The sequence below is a fragment of the Pithys albifrons genome, chromosome 4 (assembly GCF_047495875.1).
Source record: "Pithys albifrons albifrons isolate INPA30051 chromosome 4, PitAlb_v1, whole genome shotgun sequence".
Taxonomy (NCBI): Eukaryota; Metazoa; Chordata; class Aves; order Passeriformes; family Thamnophilidae; genus Pithys; species Pithys albifrons.
The window spans coordinates 24814655-24836179 of record NC_092461.1 but is presented as its reverse complement, the minus strand read 5'-3'; the positions used below and the strand labels follow the sequence as shown (position 1 = coordinate 24836179).

The 21525-nt window shown below is 35.6% G+C and overlaps 1 protein-coding gene across 9 annotated transcripts in view; it reads left to right on the top strand.

The window, feature by feature from the left end:
- SEMA5A (semaphorin 5A) overlaps window positions 1–21525 on the top strand; it is a 395174-nt gene that overhangs the window by 103363 nt on the left and 270286 nt on the right. The window contains exon 3 of one of the 9 annotated variants that reach the window (XM_071553671.1): window positions 19152–19222. The exons of the other annotated variants lie outside the window; for them this stretch is intronic. The gene's annotated coding sequence lies outside the window, so the exon portion shown is untranslated. The remainder of the gene's footprint in view (window positions 1–19151; window positions 19223–21525) is intronic. 9 annotated transcript variants of the gene reach the window in all.

Sequence of the window (21525 nt, the reverse complement as noted above, 5' to 3'; positions counted from 1 at the left end):
GTAGTTAGATGAGACCTTAAAGCAGAGCTTTTTGTAGGAGTGAACTGTCCTTGACAGTCCAGCTGCTTTTCTCATAAAACCTTCTGCAGACTTGCCTGGGTGTGGGCAATGAGCGAGTTGTGAATGTTTCATGTTTGTGTCCTTGGGGCCTGGCTGGGTGTTATGCTGTCTGGAGGAATAATGAGAGAGGCCACTGTGCTTCTACCCAAATCCTGACGACTCTTTATCCTGCCAGTGCAGGGGCTAGTCACATCTGCAAGTTGTATCTGACTGGTGGATGGCAAGGAGGTTCAAGGAAAGGACCTGACTGCAGACACTTCTTAAGTGCTTTTTCCTTGATTGAGATGCCTCTCACTTTGTTTTTATAATCAGTTTCTGTTTTGTACTGCATAAAAAAATTACGTCTGTTGTTTTATACACTGCTGTGTTCAGTTCAATCTCATGTTATGATAAGCATGGAGCTATCTGCATAGCCATCTGAAAGCATCCTATAAAATACACACAGAGGCAAGAGAAAAGCATATTTTGACTTCTTTTAGGACATCCAGGAATTGTTTGTCTAGCTGACTTTCAAGAAAATAGTTTTCTACTGGAAACATTCAGTTCCAATTACTGTGGATTTCTGAGTTTTGTAGATAAGTTTTGGCTTTTTTTGAAACTCATCTGAGGTGAAACTGAACTCTCAATTGCATCATGCAATTCAGTGCTAATGTGTTGCATTTGTATATTCACAAAGTAAGATGCCTAAATTAACTGCCAACACCTAATTCTGGGAGAAGTCTTGATTATGAAATGCTGGGCTAACCACCCAGTCATTTCACTCTTTCCAGAACCAATACCAGTTGTTATTTACTAGAATGCAATAACTCTTGAGTGTTTTTCTTCGTACTTGCTTAACTTTCATGTTTTTATCATACAAAGGAAAAAAGCAATATTTAAGTAATCATTCTGCAAATGGATAGTCAAAATAGGACTTTACTTAGGCATTTTTAAATATAACTTTGCTAGTCTTTGAATCTGTTTTTATAAAACAAAAGCATGTTGAGATGAATAAAGTGATTTTTGATCTCCCAAATCTTTTTGTATAAAAGTAATTTTCATTGACTGTTTTGTAAGACCATGTGTCAAACATTGCCCTCTAGCACAAAAGGAATCTGATTTTGGGTCCTTCAAGGGTAAAATTATTTGTAAAACTATGTAAAAATATGTGTGAAATCATTACTAGGGGTTGGGAATATGGATATGGCAGTATAACAGTGTATTGAGGTAATATTTTGATGAAATGAATGAATAGTTGATTGGATAATGACTGATTAACCTGTTGAATCTGGCACGTCTAGAAGTGTGTACTTCCACCAGGAAGATTATGAGGATTTGTACTTCACAGAGAAGGTATTTGAACCCTCCAAATGTGCAAAATACCAAGTGAGAATTACATCATATCATGTTCAAAGTAGTAACTTGAACATTCTTCCTGAATTTATAGGACTAAAAAGTAGAAAAGGTTGAGCTCAAGACTTTCTTGAAGCTTGTTAGGGAAACAGGAAAAAATTGATAATTTAGAAATATCCAAAATGACCCTTCTAGTGTAAAGGTTTAGAGTTTTTTTCTGCATATGTATTTATTATTCAGTATTAATCATTAACTTAAAAGTCTTCCTGTGCTTTCAAAGTGTGTCTAGAAGGTTTTTGCATCAAGAAATACAAATACAGGTTTTCCAAAAATGAAAATAATTAAGACAAATGTTCAGTGGAGCAAAGTATTCAACTTTGGCTTCAGTTGTGTTACTACTGTCTCAGGACCAGTGGTGTACTTCATTTATGTAATAAATTATTCTGTCTAACATGTTTAATTTTTATGTCCTCTCTAATTTTCACAGGATCACAGAATATTCTGAGTTGGAAGGGACTCACTAATCATAATATTTGAGCTCTAGTAGTTAAGCACACATTAATAAAATGAAAACAGTTGTAAAGATTGTTCTCAGTAACAGTTTTAGTAATAGTCCATTAAGAGTGAGTCATGCTGAGTTGCAAAATACTACTTCTGTAGGTATCAAGTTGAAGGTAGTGGGGAAGCGTGACTGTTGTGCACACCGATGTTCTCAGGCTAGTTTTCATATATCTATTTCAGGGACTGATAGGATGGAAACATTGGTGACTTGAGCTTCACCCCTAGTTTAGATTTGTAGGGATGCGATCAGATTCATGCCTGCCCTGCTGTTGATACTTATGCTAACCAACATAAAGCTAAATTCGTATGGCTGCAGCATAAATTAACTCTGGAAAGAAAATTTGGTGAAATGGTGCCCTAATCACATTGACCAGGGGTTTCCACTGGCAAATGATTTGCAGCAGCAGCAGCAGCATATGAGAAAATGAGAAAGGAGCGTTTTTTTTCTGATCTATTTACGAGAAGTTGACAACAACTGTAGCCGCAGAATTGTGTGGGCATTTCCTTGTGTTAACAAGCCCTTCCCTGTTTGAAGAGGATGAGTGTGCAGCCTTTTGCTACTTGAGACTTTGGCCATAGCATGTTGCAGTTAAGAAACTTTGTTTACCCTAGATCTTATATTTGCCTTGTGAATTTTGAATCCTTTACAGCTCAATTTATGGGTATTTAGGGAATGAAGAATAGCAGCATTTGGTTTCTGATTCAACCTGAAGTGATTTCTGTACTGTTTGTCAATTGTGTATGTTCAGATGAAGAGACTGGAAAGCTGATGTTGACAGGAGTTTGGAATAAGTTTAGTGTACCCAGGGTCATAGTTGTTGAAGGAACAAATGTGATTAGAACTCCTCACTGGTTAACTTTCACTTTAAAAAAAAACCAAACAAAATTAAAATTGAAGGAGATTTTTTTATAGGATGAAGTTAAACTTTTGGGTTCCTGGTGACATTTTTGGGTCTAAACTAGTATTTTTTCCCTGAACATAAACATTTATTCTTTTCTTGGTACACAAAATTACACAAAATACTTGTGTGCCCATTCTGTAGGTCATGGGAAAGTCATTTGACCATAAACTTGTAGTTTCTCAATACTTATCTGTAGAAACAAGGACATCTTTCAGCATTGTTCGTTTTGAGGAAATTTATTGAGAGAATTAGGAAAATATTTCTAAAATTTTGTCTTTGAAGGCATGCAGAGTTTCCTGTATATAAAAAAATAATCCACCATAGACTTTGGCACATGCAGACATGAATATTTTAAATTTCTGTTTCTATTCTACCTAATGTGTATTTCCCAATTGCTTCCAAAGTATTTTTGCTTTCCAGTTTCCTTTAAGGACATGAGTGTTCTTTTAATCACAAGATGGCTGCTCGTGGCATTCTTTAAAACAGTTGTTCAACTGATTCCTAACTCAAGATCAATAACTTCATAGATAATTAAACTAACCACCTCCTAAAGATAGATGTCATCTTCTATATCCTTTATACACCCAACCTCCCACTCGTCCTATTCGACAGTCTCTGCTTAGGCTAGTCTGCCAAGTTGAATATTAATACTGCAGTGCCAGAATGCCTGGCCTTAGCCAGTGAATGATCCTGTGCAGGCAGCTGCTCTATAGGCATGGTAACTTCATAGCTTGAAATGCAGGACTTAATTTATTTATCCTAAATATAACTAACAGCACAAGAAATGCATTTTTAAAAAAATCACACTTAAATATCAGCCAAGTAGTTGTTAGGAAAATTTTCTTGAGAATATTGTTTCAAAAGTTCTGATTTTTTTTTCTTTAAAACTAACATACACTAATGATATTTTTGAACATTTAGATGCAATATTGAACTTGTGATTTTTATTAAACCACTACCAGAGGACTGTCAAAAATGCATAAACCTGAACAGCTGAACTGATCTGAAATTTATATGTCTTGTTATGAAACATGACACTGTTCTGCAACAAAAGACATTAGGTTGGTGTGGTAAATGCAGTCTTCACTTAGAGTCCTTACTGAATTGTGTTGTCAGCTTTACTGGAATAAGTGATATTTGGTTTATTGATACTTCCAGTGGTAGACAAAGCAGGTAATATTCCTTCTTTAGGCAATTCCCGTGTCTGTACAGTTTTTACTTCACAAAGTTTAACTTTGTCAACTCATATTGCCTCAATTCAGACTTTCTCTGTTACAGATTGAGAGATACTGATAACGAGGATTAGACAAATCCCTAAAGAAGTTGTCTATAAAATGCAGATTATAGGCCTTTTGGTCATGTTTTTAATACTACAGATATTAACCTTTTTATCTGTGAAATGTTAGAAAAAACGTTTTGCCAGGTCAAATAAAGTTCGAGGCACAAAATAGTGATGTAAATTTGTGGGGGAAAAAGCATTTATGTGCTTCAGTGTCAAAACTCTGTACTTTCAGTCACTGTTGCTCAGTGACATTTTATTTTTGTATGACTTTGTGTGATGCTTAAGACTTTTGGGCTAAAAAAATTGTGTAAGACTGAGATTATTCTTAGAAGTAATATTTAAAGTACATTTTATATCCTTCCATAGAGAAGACTGCTGCTCTAATGTACCCTGAAACAGACGTTTGTGTCAGTGAAGCTCTGAGTTTGCATAGTGTAATTGAAACATGTGCTTACTGTTTTTAGAATTTGAATGATAGTAGAATAGTATTTTCAAAGGTCAGTATATTTCCTAGAGGAAATCCTACTGGGTTTCTCTGTAAAAAAACTGGTAGAACAAATTACAGGGGCTAATACATGGGTTGTGATGAAAGACCTTGTAGCATTTGAGTTGTTGAGACTGAGTATAAATTAATGAGAAATTATGACTTAGAGAACAGTAGAAACATAGTTTTTATAAAGCAACTATGTGTCTTGATATGTACAGAGAAGTTAATTTATTTCTTTTTATACAGTTATCTCAAAAAGCATTCAGCAACAAATTGCCAAATGAAATGGAAAATAAAATGCAAATATATTTAAAATATTTAATAATTGCATTCCCATTCTTCTACTACATTTCTTTTAGCAGTGGATCCCTTTTTAATATTCCAGAATACTGAAACTGATACAAGACTAATTTGTATAAATTTTCCTATGAATACATATTAAAACATTCAAATGTAGCGTGAATATTCTTACATGATAATTGCATGGTTGTGGTGAACTCTTTTATTTTATTCAATTAAATTTAAATTTTATACTTCATTTGGACCTAAGCCTGGGAGGAAGGTGGGGCAGTGGGGTTAGAGAATCAGTTTTCTCTGTAGCAGTTGACCTGGTTTGCTCATCCCTAACCTATCTGCTCCTTTCAGCTTCCTAAAAAACCAAATTTTAGTAATGTAAGTAACTTCTTAGAAATCTTAAGTATTAAACTGTTAACACTATCCTAATAGATTTGAAAGAAACAATTGAAAAGTTTCTAATTAGCAAATGCCTTTAACTCAGGTCCTGACAGATTTTTTGATAAGCTTTAAAATTTGCTTGATTCCTGGTGTAAGATATATTAAAGGAAAACAAGATATTAAATAAAAATTAAATTAGTGCTTTGAAAATCTTATCTATTTTACTAGTAAGTTTAATAAATATCTACTAAGTACTTATTTTATAACTCTGCCATTACCCACTTTTTGCAGATTGTGGAGCTTTTTTCTTAGGCAGTTGTGTTTGTAAATGATGGCTCAACATTATTCAAACTACATTGTCAGTTACTCAATATATTTCTCCATGAAATCTTTTTTACTAATGGAAATACTTAGTCGTGAAAAAGAAACTGTTAGTTTCTCAGATGATGATGGTTCAGGCTAGTTAAAATCATGTTAGTTTAAAAGGTAGTGCCACTTGAAATGCCTGGATTGAGATACACATAGGACTAAACTCAACTGTTCTTTCGGGTGGGGGAAATTTTGCTTAGCCTCTTGTGTCTGAAGTATTTGATGAGTCTCAGCATTTCCACTCTCCTCCCTTCCTGCAGCCAGCAGCAGATGTTTCAGCACTGAAGTGATCCAACAGCATGTTAACAATTCCCCACATATTTTTGGCAGCCAAGTACTATCATAGTGGGTTACTCAAGAAGGATTCTAGGAGCCTTGTAGGAGTTGCTTACTAGTTTGGCTGGGAATCCTCTTGGAATAGCTGATTTTTTGGAGGGCACAAGTGCCTGTAGTACAGATGAAAGTAATCTTTTGTTGAAATCAAAGCCTTATTTCATTTGCAATTGATGGTATTTGTGCTACTGGATGCTGGATTTTGGTAGTGGTAGCCTGTGAGCTCCTAAAAAGAAGTAGGAGCAGAAGAACAAAAAAATAGAGCTGTTATTAAAAAAACAACAACCCTGCCACAAACCAACAATCTACTTTTCAATAAAATGTATTTGGAAAATATGGAAGGTGAGCTGCAAAAGAGCTTATTTGCTTGAGGTCTGATGAGTTTAATACAGTTGCAGATGTTATATGTGACCTTGAGTGTGTGACTGGTTTTTGCACTTTTATAACCACACCATTTCTAAAAAGAACAAGGAATTTTAATTTTTTCAATAAGTGTAAAAATTAGGATATATCATTTAAATGCTGTTTGCAGCATCATTTGCCAAAATTCTGGAGGCTTAAATCAACACAGAAACCCGATGTTACATCCTTGTTTGATAATTTGACGCTGTCTTTGAGTATCTGTGGATGATAAAACAACAGCCCCTGGTATTCACAGGAGATCTCCCATCCAAGTACTAACCAGGCCTGACCCTGCTTAGCTTCTTAGATCTGATGGGATCGGGTGTCAAGGGACCACACATCCATAGTAAAGACCCCTAGACCAGCTGAAATCGATGCTGAAAACACACAACATACTCAAAAGTTGCTGTTCTTTACATATAAGGTGACCCTTCTCCTGTCAAGATGTTCTATGTCTAGAGGATCCCTATGAATGAGTTTCAAGTCTTGTTCTATGTGCTTTGCTGAATTTTTGTACAGTATTTATTGTACATGATGGTGCTGAGCTGCTTCTGAAGAAGCCTGCATGCAAAAGTTCAGTGTTTCCCCACTAAATTGTGATTCTGAATTTCTGCCTAAGCCTTCTGGAAGACAGAACACTTCACAAATGCAGTTAAAAGGGCTGCTCCTGTTTTTCTTGCAGAGATATTGTGGGATTAGAACTGCAAAGAATGCTTGTCACTATCAGGCTGTGTGCTTGTGTAGACACAATCTTTTTGTTTGCATGTGTTTGGCCTGAAAGCGTATCCCAGTTGTCACTATATGTGTTACTCTGTTACAATCCCCTAATTATTTTAGAACAGAATGCAAAGTTGTCGTTGCGTTTCAGTCAGAGGGACATGCAAATATTTCCTCACGGTTGCTGTGTGAATTATGCACAGGCACCCATATAGATGTGTTTCTTCTTTCTACATCCGTTAATCCAGATTGTCAGTAACATGAACAGAAGCTCAACTGAGATCAGCTTTGGAGTGGCTTCAGTTTTGGAAGGAGAGCACAATGCTGTAGTGTCAATAATTTCCCTTCTTTGCCCTCTGGCTAGATTGTTTTTATCTTCCATTACTGGATCATGGTGTCAGGGACATAAAAAACTTCCAAGAATTGCTGTTCTTAATTCATATAAAATGATATACGGGTGTTGAAATTGTGGAGTAGTAGTTCTGAATACAGACCTCTGAAAATGATTTGGTTTTAATGTACTCAAAGAATGTTCTGTGTTTAAATGGTTAGACTCTAGTTTAAGACAAATAACAGAAAAATAGCAATTATTTTTTAAAAAACAGTATTCGGAATCTGATGAATTTTTTTTTTATGTCAACACTTTTGAAGCCAAGGTTGTGATTTGTTTGAAGTTTATTGGTCAGTGTGAAAATTTACTGTGAAAGCTGTGTTTGTCAAGTTAATTTGTCAGGGGTATGAAATTCAAACTTTGCAAGTTTAAATATTTAACCATGAGACTGGAAGCTAATGCGCTTGCTATCAAATATGTTATAACTCAAGTTGTAAGCACAGTGAATTATTTCAGCATTCATGTGGGTAATTTTTATTCTGTTTATGTGATTAATTAATGCTTGTTATGTTCCAGTGAACTGCAGGATGCTAAAATGAAGAAAAATATTTTATTTATAGATTTAAGCTGATTATTTATACATATGGGATTAATTGAAGTAAGAAATTACTTGGATACCCTGAAAGCAATACAATTTAGTCCATCACATTTTTTTTTGGATCTATTAGACTTCAAGATACTGTTACTATATTTGTTAAATTGTTAATGACTTGTTCAGATGTCTGCATGCTTTGACATTCTTTGGAATAATGAAATTGCTGCATGTTGAAGTTAGAAAACAAAGCTTCTCCAAGAGGTTGTCCAAAGAAAGTGGAGTGTTACAAATTGGAACTGCTTAATGATTAATGCACACACAACTCACCAAGAGTTTTGTGAAAAATTTTTAAATTTGGGGGCACTTGTGAATGATTATTTAAAAATAAATTTGAAAATACTTATGCAACTGAAAGATCAGACTCTGTCTGGAACTCCAAGGTACTACAGTCAAAGGAAGTGATAATAACTGTTTTTGACAATTCTTGGTCAACAAGGTCCTACTACTGTAAAAGTGGAAAAATCAGTTTCTCAGTGCCTGTTGTCTATGTAAAGTTTTACCATATCTTTGTGTTTTGGTTGGCTTTTGTAGTCAAATAATTCCTTATAAACTGAATGTGTCCTTTGTTCTCTTAGATGGCCTTGGGTTTTTTTTGGTACATGAAATTTTTCATCAGGAAGTTTATCATGTAGTTCAGAGTGTCACTTTTGCATCTGGGGATATCTGGATGAATTTATAGATAGATATCATTGTGAGGATAAGTATCCTAAAATCATACTTTTAGAGTTAATTGATCTGGGAGTGGGTTGACAGAAGTCTAAATATGAACCAGCTGTGTACCCTGACAGTGCTGAAGGCTGACAGAGTTCTGGGTTCCATCAGTGGGAATGTAGCCAGCAGGTGGAGTGATTATTCCCCTCCTTTGACACATTAGTATTCCATGTGTGGAATACTGTGACAAGTTTTGGCTCACCTAGTAAAAGAGAGTTGATAAACTTGGGTGAATTCAGTGAACAGCTAGCAGGATAGTCATGTGACTGGAGCACATAAGGTAGGGAAGAGACTGAGAGGGTTGTGCTTCTTCAGCCTGCAGAAGAGATGGTGTGAGGAGGCCTAGTAGAAGATACGTGGTAAAAAATGAGAGTTAAATCCTAAACTGAAGCAGTTCTGAAGGGGAAATAGAATTGGTGTTAAGATGAGTAAGCACTGGAACCAGCTTTTCAGAGACACTGCAAGATCTCCATGCTTGAAGGCTGTCAAGACCTTGCTAGATGAAGCCCTGAGCAGCCTGGTCTAAATTAATTGTTGTCTCTGCTTTGATCAGATTGTTGAACTAAGATGAAACATATTGTGAATATTTGAAATACTAAGTGATGAGTGCATTGCAGGACATGCTATAAGTCCTGTGCAAGTGCTGTGAACTGCTGAGTAGAGTTTGGTGCAGAGGTACAAAAACTTGTTAGAGGAAGACAGAATTCCTGTTGTGAGGTTTTGCAGAAATCTGAAAGAAATGTTCATATTCAGAATATATTTTTCATTTAATAGCTATTTACAAAGTAGCTTTGTCTATATGATTACTGTGAGGTTTATAGAAAACATCTAAAATTCTACTCCATACTTAAGAATCTTCTGCTTTCTTTTCTCTAAGACAAGGAATCAATTTAGCTTGAAATGTCATACACATGCACATTTGAATGATTTTGGTTTATTTGCATTTGTGTACTTTCTAGGTTTTTATTTGACTTCTAGTGTTTAAGCTTCTTCATCTTGAAGAAAGTTGCTCCCTGACTGCCTCTGACCACGGGCTGCTTCACTTTTTTTCCCTCCTACTTGACTCAAGACTGATGGCATGGGGTTTTTTTTCCACTCAATTTTTTTCTACTCAAGTATTTTTGTTTTTCTTGATAGATTGGTTATTAAAACTTTTTGCTGTTGCACTGGTGGCTTCATAGGCAAATTCCGTCAGAATTCTGGGGTGAAAGCTCTGTTTCTTCAGTTAGAATTAAATTTTGTTCTTAAGGGTTTTTTTCCTCCATGGACAGTTACTGATTGTTTGAAATAATTATTTTAGCCTTGTAATAAGAAAAAGGAATGTCTCCAAATCTAGGCTCATATTCATATCAATTAGTGCTGTAACAATCCCTTCTATTAACATGGCTAAAGGAGAAGAGGAAAAAGCCTCTATATGCCTGTTCTACTGCAGATGCTTATGAGATGTCATAGAATCCCCTGAAGAATAGGAAGTACTGGGTGGTGAGGAGCAACTGGAAAAAAAAAGTGGAAAGGGATGTGAGTTATGAGGAGACTACTGGTTGACCTGGTGTTGATGGCTTGAAATCTTCAGTCATTTATTCACAGAAAGTATGTACACTTAGTTTGGTCGTTATTGAGAAACAGTAGGACAGGATGAATCATCATCATTTAGCCAAACAGATGCTGAACATTAATTCTGGAAGTAGCACTACATTGGCTTCTTCGTGAGAGTTGAGGAGAACAGTTTAAAAAGCCAAAGGTGTCCCCTAAAACACCTGCATGCTTTACTGGCTTGAAAGACTATACAATTTATTATCATCATGGTGCTATTTATTCAGCTTTTCATCTTTTTTGTGTATTTTGCTTTTTGTCTTAGTTTACCTTTCTTCTGTTGTGGTCAGGGATTTTGTATTGGAACCACATGACACATGAACAATAGGAATATTATTGCTGTGACTTGTTAAATATTTGCTACATTTCAGGCCTTTGCTTATATGTCAGGGTTGTCAAAGTGCAAGTATGCTCTGCTCCTACTGTAGGTTTACCAATACAAGTCTGTTGATGGTTCTTTTTAAACTCCTTTCTCAGAAGTCGCACTTACACCCTGTATCTTCTAAAGTCATTATTAGAAAAGAGAAATTTTGGTTCTGGAATATATATGAGTATCTTGTTCTAGGGTGATAGGAATTACTATGCAATTTCATAAGGTACCAAGTCCAGTCCTTTTTTTTTATACATTTGAGATTTGAAGCATTTCCTGTCTCTTCTTACAAAGGGACTTAATAAAAAACCTCAAAACAATCAAAGCCCATAACTGTTACTGGCCTGACGATACCAGAATTTTAAACTGAGGGCTGATTGAATTGTCAATAAAACAAGCAGATTAATTTTAAATAGGAAGATAATGTTTTTTAAAAATGAGATGTTCATTAAGCTGGAGAAGCTTTCCTTCCACTAAACCTCTGCATACAGAAGTAAATGCCTTGAAGTTTAGGGTGTTCTTAGTTGCTTGTTTAAAGACCAAAAAGTCCCTTACTCATGCTAGTTGCTTAAGTGTGTTCCCTAGGAAAACTGGGATATATGGATAAGTGATTAGATATGGATGTGATATAGGCATACCTTCTCAAAAATGCTGGTTTAGAAGGTGGCAGTGTTAAAACAGTTAATGTTTACTTATAAAGAACCAAAGAACGCAACCCTAATCTCCCCAAAATCCCCAAACATTACAGAGAAATGAAGTATTGACAGTTAAAAATGAACTTGATGCCCCCTCTTCTGCACCATAATTAGGAATCTTACTGGATTAAAAGAAAATAGTTTTGAGATGTAGTTTTGATTTTACTCTGGAAAAAAATAAGGGTAGAGGATGTAGATGTCTATGGGTTTTTTTGTTGTTTTGTTTTTTTTTTCTTTGTTTCTTTGTTTTTTGTTTACTGGTGTATTTTCAGGTCTATGTATAGGATCTATGTTGCTTTAGCACTCATCGATTTCTCTCAAAAGTGAGTTTGACAGGTCTTGGTCTTTTCAATGAAAGTGAAATCTCCTTTTAAAAATAATCGTTATAAAGATTTTTTCAAAATGTGAAGCAGTATTGCTGAGATGACTAACATTAAAGGTAAATAAACATTGCCTTTTGTTTTTTTTACATGAAATCCCAGTTTAAATATCAAAAGACTTAATTATAAGAACACAACTTCATTATGAGCTGTTGAAGTGAGGGCCATCTTTTATATTTCCCTTTCATCCATTCGGTAGGGCCATTCCAGTTATCCGAGAGAAACAGATTGTTTGATTTGTAATGCCTAATTTTGGCTTTTGTCTGAATAAGCAGAGCCAATCTGAATGCATTTCATGAAAGAGAAATTTGAGCATTCAGCTTATAACTCCACTTGAAGGTGCACTCTGGAGAGTTTTGCTTGTTTGGCTTGCCAAAGAAGAGACTCAAACCAGGGATTTTGAATTGGATTGTATTATAAGGAGTTTAGAATTTATAGTGGAGAATTAGGTATTTATATGGATTATGAGACATGTACTGATTCCCTGTAGAGAGAAAGACCAAAAGTGAAGCGATCAACACATTGAGGAAAAAACCCTTGACTTCAGACTGCCAGGGTGGTAATGGTTTGTCACACTGAGGTTTCTGTATAAAATAAAGCTGTTAATAAATGACATGCATAGTAATTCAGTATAGTGTTCTAGTTAAATATTTGCATCTTTCTGCCACTCTCATAGATTAGAGAGGACTGTTGAACATTAGTGGTAACAAGATGCACCTCGTATGCATGCTAATGGATTATAACTTTTTATAGGTGCAATTTGTACCTGTCTCTCAGTGGATTGGGAAAGTGGTGCATGAAGAACAGATCGTTAAGCACCAGTAGCCAAGCTTTGCTAATTAGAATGTCTTCTAGTGCCAGCTCTCTTTTGTCCACTGAGAATGTAAATTATTCTTATTTTCTCCCTCAATCTTTTAAGTTTCTTAAGCAATGTATCTCTTTGACTGGAAGGTAGAGACTGCAGATTTGTAGTTTTCAATTCTCATGATTAATTGAAGAACATGCATGGTTTATTCAAAAGCAGGGATGCTGCCAAAAATGATCTAATTGGTTAAATAAATAACCATGAGCTTTTATTACTCAAAGTGTTTTTTATTGAATTATTAATGCTATATCACCCTCCAAATCAGTAAGAGTTAATGAGTGATTTGCCTGAGGCTATTAATATTTTTCCAATCAGTGGTAAATTGCTATGACAACTTTTTTTGCTGACTTGTAGCTCACTGTATTTGTTCACTTGGTAAAATGGTGTTGATTGTAAAAAAGCACTGAAAAACTGAACTTGTTTTGGTTGGGCTTTTTTGTGCCCGAACAAGTATGTAATTTTGTTCATAAAATTGGTAATGAAGTATAAGGAGGAAATATTTTTTGAGAACTGTTTGGCATAAGTGGGATTCAAAAGCAGACAAGCATAATGAATTTAGTTAGCACCTTGGCCATAAAAAAGGAATAGGAATTTGAGCATTATATGATTTCATGATGATAAATAATATTTTCATATATGAACAGAGCTGTGTACAGAGAAGTGCCTCAGCATAGTGTGGAATGGTTCCAAGCAAAAAAAGATGAAATAGGCTCTGATCTATGCAAGGCACTAAAGGTATTGAAAATTAAGTTTGAATCCTGTTTCTTTATATCTGGTTGGTTCTAGGAAAGACACTAAAGCATCACTAACTGCTGCTATGTACAAGAGTAAGATATGTAATCATCTAGTTAACTGTATCAGATGTCCATGTATAGAAACTCTTCTTGAGCCCCCATAGAACAGACCTTATAATCAGAATTTGGATTTTGGATCAAGCCTGTAGAGAGACAGGAGCATGTACCAAGATTTGCATTGCTGTGTCTGTACTTCAAAACTGTCATCTGAGGGGACATATCTCTCCTGAAGAACAACAAAATATTCAGCACCTGTGCTAACTCTGGCCAGCTGGCACCTAGAATAGAAAAAAAACCACAATCAAACAAAAACCCAAAACCAAACTTGTTGCAACTTGCTTGTTTTATAGATGATAGTGGGATCTGTCTTGAAACAATATTGAGAATGAACTAATTGACAGGATGAATTAGCCATAGCAGCAATACCACTGAAATTTATGAATTCAAAGCCTTGAATTCAGACAATGGAAAATGTCTTGGTGCCTGTCCATAATTGCTCACTAAAAACATCATAATCTGTGATCTTTGTATGTGGGGCTATGCAGCTGATATGGATTTAAATCTCCATTTTGTCTAGCATTTGGGCTTACATTTTGGGGAATAATTCTAAGAAACATATTTATTATCAGACAAAATATTGGCTGTGTAGATTTTATTGTATTATTAATATTTTTATTTCATGGTGTTTATTTGCCCACCATTAAACACACAGCTGGATTTTTTTTCCAAATCATATTAGAACAAGAATGTTCTAATATTATTAGAAGCTTGTTTGTGCAGGAAGAGAAAGTTCATAAATCCAATAAATTATTCTGCACTGAATTTTTTTTCAGTACTTTGAAATGAGGTTTTTATAGCTATATCAGAATTCTAGTAATATCCGTTCTGGACACTTCACCTATTTCTGTGTAGCACTTGGACAAGCCAGAGTCAGAACATAAACAGAAAGTCGGGATTTCCTTTTTGTGGCCACTGACTTGCCACAGAAAACCACTGAGCTGATTTTTCAGCTGTACTTTATCAGCTGACACTTGGCCATGCCCTTCTAGCTATTACTGTGAGATCATCCAGGTAGGATGAATTATGTATGTTACATTGTTGGTTCTCTTTTTTTTTTTTTTTTTCTGATAAAATGAGTACAAGGCTCATTCTTGCTCACCTCCCTCCTCTCAATATCTGACAAATCACATTTATGCTGTACTCTTTAAAGCTCACTTCTTTAGTGCTCGGAAGCTTATTGTTTTCACTCATATGAAATGGCATTAATCTAAAAATCTGTCTTATTCTCCTTGTTTGTATATTTATATCAGGGTAGGCACAGCACCTCTCCACTCACTGTCTTACTGACTATATCAAACAGTATGGTACATAAAGCTTTTAATATTTCATTCTCAGTTTGGATGAAATCATGAAGAAACTCATTGCCAGGCTGTAGTTGCTGTCTAAGTGAAGGGCCTTTCTGTGTAGCTGGAAAGTTTCCTTTATTTTTTCCCCCAAGTGATCTTGCAGCTTGTGATACCGAGAAGCCCAGGAGAGAGACCGTTTCTTGTATATACAGGCATAATAGTGTCAGTTAACTGTACTTGATTTCTTCTTGTGCATTTTAACAAAAACAAGCCATACCTCACATTTAATCTTTCCCTCTAATTTCTTCTTGTTAGTTTTGGACTTCTTTGTTTTGTTCTGTACATGTGTGTACTCTTTTCTGATTAGGGTGCTGCTGAATGCTAAACAAATCCATAAATTTAGTTCGGTGATGTGCAAATACCTTTTCTGTTTTTCTGCTGTACCCAAAACTTCTGTAAGCATAACCATTTGGCATGTTAGCCATACACTTTCTAGTGCTCTGGGCTTTTGGAGAAATTGATTGTATTGGCTATGGTGCCAGGACAGTGTTGATTTTTTTGGAGATTGTTTGGATCTTTCCTGGAACTATCAAGACCTCTAAAAACCTTTGTATTTATGAATACTGGGAAATGTGAAAGAAAAACTAGAATATTAGAGATACTTCCCAATTAAGAAGTAAAATCTGATTTGAAACTTCAAATACTAATTTGGAATAAGTGGTTTTAAAATGCTGCTCTTTTTGAAAACAGGTGATAATTTTTCCTTAATTTTCTAAAACCAGTTTAGTTGAAAAGTTCTACTCTGGTCAAAACTGGATGAGGTTTTTAATCAGAACTGCTATTTCAGTCCTGGCAGTAGTTCAGATGTTGACATATGCTCTACTGTCCCTGCTTGAACTGTGACCCCACCAGGCACTGCATCTCAGCACGGACTGCGTCAAACTTTGTGTATTCCTGGGTGTTGCTGCTCTGGCTATTCTAAATATAAAAGCTAAACTTTTACTTGTAAACACCCTAATTCTTTCTAAGTATGTGCAAGTTGTTTTGAATAAATCTGTTCCATTTTACTCTTTTTTATTTTTTGAACTGTGGTGGTATGTTTGCATTCATTTTTTGATGAGTAGCTGCTTCCTAGAATGCAAAAAGTTAAAAAATTAATACCTATATTAAATAATTAGATGCTTAACATTTTTCTTTTGTAATTCTCATCATGTTTTTTTGTTCTTGACATGTATTGACTATTACACAATTATTTAAAGTATGAAAAATATTTTGAAGATCGTAATTTTTAACCCTCTTATTTTGTATGGAACAAGCAGCCTTTTCCCTTCTTAGAAATGTATTTTGGATACTGTGACACTGACTTCAGTCAGAAGAGACTGTGCAGCTGAATGCACTTAAGACTAATACAGGGTATTGTCAGTACATCCCTAATGCTTTGACACTTTCCCTGTGTTGGCGGCTGGAAAGGATGAGACAAAGGGACTGGAGCATAAGTCCTATGGGGAGAGGCTGAGGGAGCTGGGGTTGTTTAGCCTGGAGAAGAGGAGGCTCAGAGGTGACCTCAGCACTGTCTAGAACTACTTGAAGGGAAGTTCTAGCCAGGTGGGGGCTGGTCTCTTCTCCCAGGCACTCAGCAATAGGACAAGGGGGCACGGGCTCAAGGTCTGCCAGGGGAAATTGAAGTTGGAGATCAGGAAAAAATTCTTTCCAGAGAGAGTAATCAGGCATTGGAATGGCCTGCCCAGAGAGGTGGTGGATTCACCATCCTTGCAGGTTTTTAAACTGAGATTGGATGTGGCACTGAGTGCCATGATCTAGTAAATGGATGGGAGTTGGACCAAGGGTTGGACTTGATGATTTCTGAGGTCTTTTCCAACCCAATTGATTCTATGATTCTGTGAAATGGAAGTAGTGCGGTTGATGATCTGTGCATGCATGTTTTGGGTTGATCTTGCTTCTTCCTCAATCACATGCAGCAGATTTCCCCTTGCTGCTATATTTTACTGAAATGTCTTTTTTTTTTTAAGAGATGTGTTTGCTCTGATAAGGAGGGATAAGATAGTAGAGTAAAATTACAGGGATTTGTAACTTGTATGCTTTCAACTAATTATACAACAGCCTCATGGCAGTAAACCAATTGACTCAAGGGGAATGATGCTGTAAAGATGATTACCATAAAAACCATGGACTTCAATAAAGAATTTGGAAGATAAGAAACAATGAAACCAGTATAATCTCTTGTCCTTTATTTTTTCTTTGCTTTTCAGTCCGAAATCCAAAGTGGTAAATTTTATGTTTACAGTAAATTTTTGAGTAGTTTGGACTGACTGGATCATATTTCCCTAAATCTAAGAGCTTGCTTTCTTCTAGACTGAAAGGTGGCAGAAAGTACTGTATGTGTGCTTAGAAGAGTATCTTCTTGTCCATTGTGTGCATCTCTTTATGTAGCCATAGTATGTATGATGGTGGAACTGCAGTGTTGTCAGTAGATGTGAACACAAGGTGAGCCACATTTCTCACATTTCTCTGGAGTCTGCTGTGATGGTTTAGAAGTACAAGATGTTGGAGGAGCAGGGGATTCAAGATGATGGAGGTCTTATGACTGAGGAGTTAGAATCCAAGGAAAAGAATGAAGCTTGTTAGATTTCTAAAGCTGTTGCTGTCTGTTCAACATATGAAGCTGGAGAAAATAAAACAAGCAACAATAGTTTTATGAGCTTTAGTCTCATTAAAAACAAATAAATAATTTAAAAGGCCAACAGGATGCTGTTAAAATGCAGATACTGTGAAATAACAAAGATAGTCACATTGGAATAATTTGTGTGTGAGTCTGGAAGAATAACTCTACATAATAACTGATGCAAAACCCATTAAGGTCATTGCATGTTCATCACACACCAATTTCAACTATAAATAAATATTAGTTCCCAAGGCACTTTTGAGAAGATGTGGTCTGAAGTTAAACTAGTGTTGTCTGTGATTAAATTCCTGCCATCATAACAGATGCAAAATCTATGTATTTTGCTAAAGTACAGAATCAGGAAAAAAACCACCATTGACCCCTAAAACAAGAAATGTACTTTTGTTTTTATGGGAAACCAGGATTTGAATGTTACTGAGCTGTTATATCCATCTTGCTGGAAATGCAGATGATGTGGGGTGATTGGCTATATGAGGAATAACTAATCTTGTCTTTCCCACAAACAGTATGTGGGCTTTGAAGTTGACTTTTTGTAGGGCTAGTTCTTCCTCTTGTGTTACTCACACCACAGGGGCACAGGTTTCTAGAAACTGGGGTTTGCTGTGTTCAAGTAATATGGTACTACAGACTTAAATTTGTGTTCTGAAGATGCTTGTATTATTTCACAGCTCTTTCTCAAGTCCCCTATTACTGTTAGAGACCTGGAATGGCTGTTTGTTTTGACTGGCAAGTAGTGGTATTAACAGGCTGATGCTGTTATGGATATTTAATGAGGAATATATTAGTGGTTGACAAAATACTGCCGTTAGTGTAGTGCATTTTATAAGCATTAAGTACATATCCAGTGTTAAGGGAAAAATAGTAAAGCCTTGTGTTTTTAAAAAAATTCTCAAAGGGGAGGAAAATTCTGGGGATGCTCTTGATGGCGTGGTGATAATAAATGCAAAACAGCCTTTATCTCTCTTTGCCCCCAGTATCAGTTTACTGTGGCATTTTTTATTTTTAAATGCCTGTATGTAAGCAATTAAGAGTACAATATAGTTGCCTTGAGTTAGCTATGAAATGCTCTTTGCATTAGAAATTAATAGATGCCAGTTTCATGAAGTAAAATACTGTAGGTATGTAGATACTCCTGGTGAGACAGATTTTTAAAAATGGAAATGGAAATAAATTTAGTTTTCTTATTATATGCATCTCAGCAAGGTTGTGTTTTCTGTAATTATATAAATTGTTAGGTATTACTCATTTTTGGCTATGTGCCTCATAAAAGCATGCCTGTTCCTGTTTTTCATAATGCAAGCCAAGATGGGCAGTTTAGCAGGCAATCTCTAAGGTGACAGAATGCCAGCTTTATAGAGGAAAATGCTTCAGATGCATGAGTGCTAAGCAGAACCCTTTTTTTACTCAAACTGGGTGAGTTTAATGCATAGGAAATGCAAGTTAGAGGTACCTTCTTTGTAACCTTTAAAGCAGCCATCACACTGAAATTCTACTGTGTTATTCTACAGAGAAACTGTCCTGATGAGGGATTTGTTTTCATCTACTATACACTTACAGTAGCAAACCATCTGTGACTTTTCATGCTAGATAGTTACGCTGTCTTAGAAGAAACACAGGGAATTTGTGCAGCTCTATCTTCGCTTAAAAGCTCAAACATGGTAAGTCATGAATTTCCTTTCTTAGAAAAATTACATTGCAACTGGAAATGTTGTGAGCTGTATTCTCATATACACTCTTGTAATAAATGTGTACCTTTTTTAATTGCTTTATGGCAGAGACAAACATTTATTGTAATATGTTAAAATGGTTTATTTTATTTTAATGTTTTTGGTTGAGGTTTTTTTGTAGCTCTAAATGTTAGGTTTTGTATATATATGCTTTGAATATGTAACCCGTATACACTGACTAGACATTGTTTTATATTGGAAAAAACCCACTATAGAAACAGAGTTTATAAGAGGGATTCTAGTGAAGATGAGTGGTGAGCCAGGAAGACTTTTACATTGCTTACTTAGTTCTTAAGGAGAATGATCCAATTGCTCTGTTTCTGCTTTAGCAAAAAAAGTGGAATCATAGAATTGATTGGGTTGGAAAAGACCTCCAAGATCATTGAGTTCAACCCTTGGTCCAACTCCAGTCCGTTTACTAGATCATGGCACTCAGTGCATGTCCAATCTCAGTTGAAAAAGCTGCAGGGATGGTAAATCCACCACCTCTCTGGGCAGGCATTTCCAGTGCCTGATTACTCTCTCTGTAAAGAATTTTTTTCTGATCTCCAACTTCAATTTCCCCTGGCAGAGCTTGAGCCCATGTCCCCTTGTCCTATTGCTGAGTGCCTGGGTGAAGAGACCAACCCCCACCTGGCTATAACTTCCCTTCAAGTAGTTATAGACAGTGATGAGGTCAGTGATAAAGAGCATTGCATGAAGATATCAGACCATAATTTTATGTAAAAAACTATTTTCTAAATAGAGTCTTTACAGCCTTGTGGTATTGTTTTGTTTCTTTGCTTTAAAGTACACACAGGAGTTGTGTTCGGTGGCCTTCCTGCGTGTCCTTTTGGATGTGCTTGGCCTTGCTTAGGTGTTAAAACTGGAGACCTGAGCATGCAGAGCAGCTGCAATATGTCCAGTCTCACCTGGTGCCATTGCTTCCACAATAGTGAGGTCTCAGCCTCTCTACTCCTCAACTTCTGTTAAGGGTGATCCTCTGTGACCCATCCAGACATATAATTTGTTTATTGAACTATAGTAGTTAAATGTCTATGGTTTATAGGTCATCCTATCTGAAGTATTGCTTATTTCTGAATTATAATGGGTCATTTCTAATTGTGCAGGGTACTACACTAATTGCTGTGACTCCAATTCTATCAGATGACTGGTTATTTTGCTAATATAAATCAACCAGATTAAATAGAATATTTTACTGAGCTTACTGAAATCAATAAAATGACTGAAGTAGTTAGTCCTGAATAGAGTTGACTCCCTTTGTGATGTTTCTGTGATGTTTTTAGAATGTTTTCCATTGAGATATGGCTGAAGTTGTCTCTCTTTAATGAGTACTTAATTAATGTGAAACTACGTCATCTTCATAGTTGTTGAGATTTTCTTTAATCATTGTGGTATAATAACAGTTGCATAAATAGAAAATAATAAGTCTCATTTCTTGCTTAAAGGGATTTTTGACTTATATTGAAAAAAGAATTATGGTCTTTATGTGAGGAACTTACTACTTGTTGATGTTTTTCTTTTTTAAGGATTTGGATTAATTTACTAGGAATTCTAATGTAGGAAGATAGGCTCTGGCAAGTGTGTAAAGCCATGATACTTCTTTTTATTCTAATAATTTTGTTGTGTTTTCTTGCCATGTGCAAGTTAAGTTTTATTTAGTTGATACAGCTTTTGATCCACAATCCAACAGTGTTCTGTTTTTATGAAAGGTGAACCTTTTTATCTTAAGCAACTCTATCTCTTTAAAGATAATATCTTTGAACATAAACAAAGCTAATGGATTGCATTTCTTCTCCAGTATTTCCTGGAGCTCACACTTGAGATGGTAACTGAGGTCAGTCTGCCATTTTCCTAAGGTTTCCCTTCTGACATATATCGCTTATGTTGGGTCATTTGCACATATTTTATTGCTTACCTTGCACTCAGTTTCTTTGAAATATATCCATGAAAACTATGTATTTTCTGCCAGGGTATGCTCACTATAAATATTGAATGCAGATTTTTTTATGAAGGATATTTTGTTATTGAATATTTTATTTTGAAAAAGTAGTTTCTACATGAGTTGGTCTCTGTCTATCACATTTGTACCCTCAAGTACAGGACAAAAGGAAGATGTTTAGTAATGAAGAGTTATAATGAGAACTGTTCTGTTATCTAGTGAGGAAACCTGAAACAAAGCAAAATGTCTCCACCTTCAAACAACATAATGAATGATGAATTGAAGGGAGTAC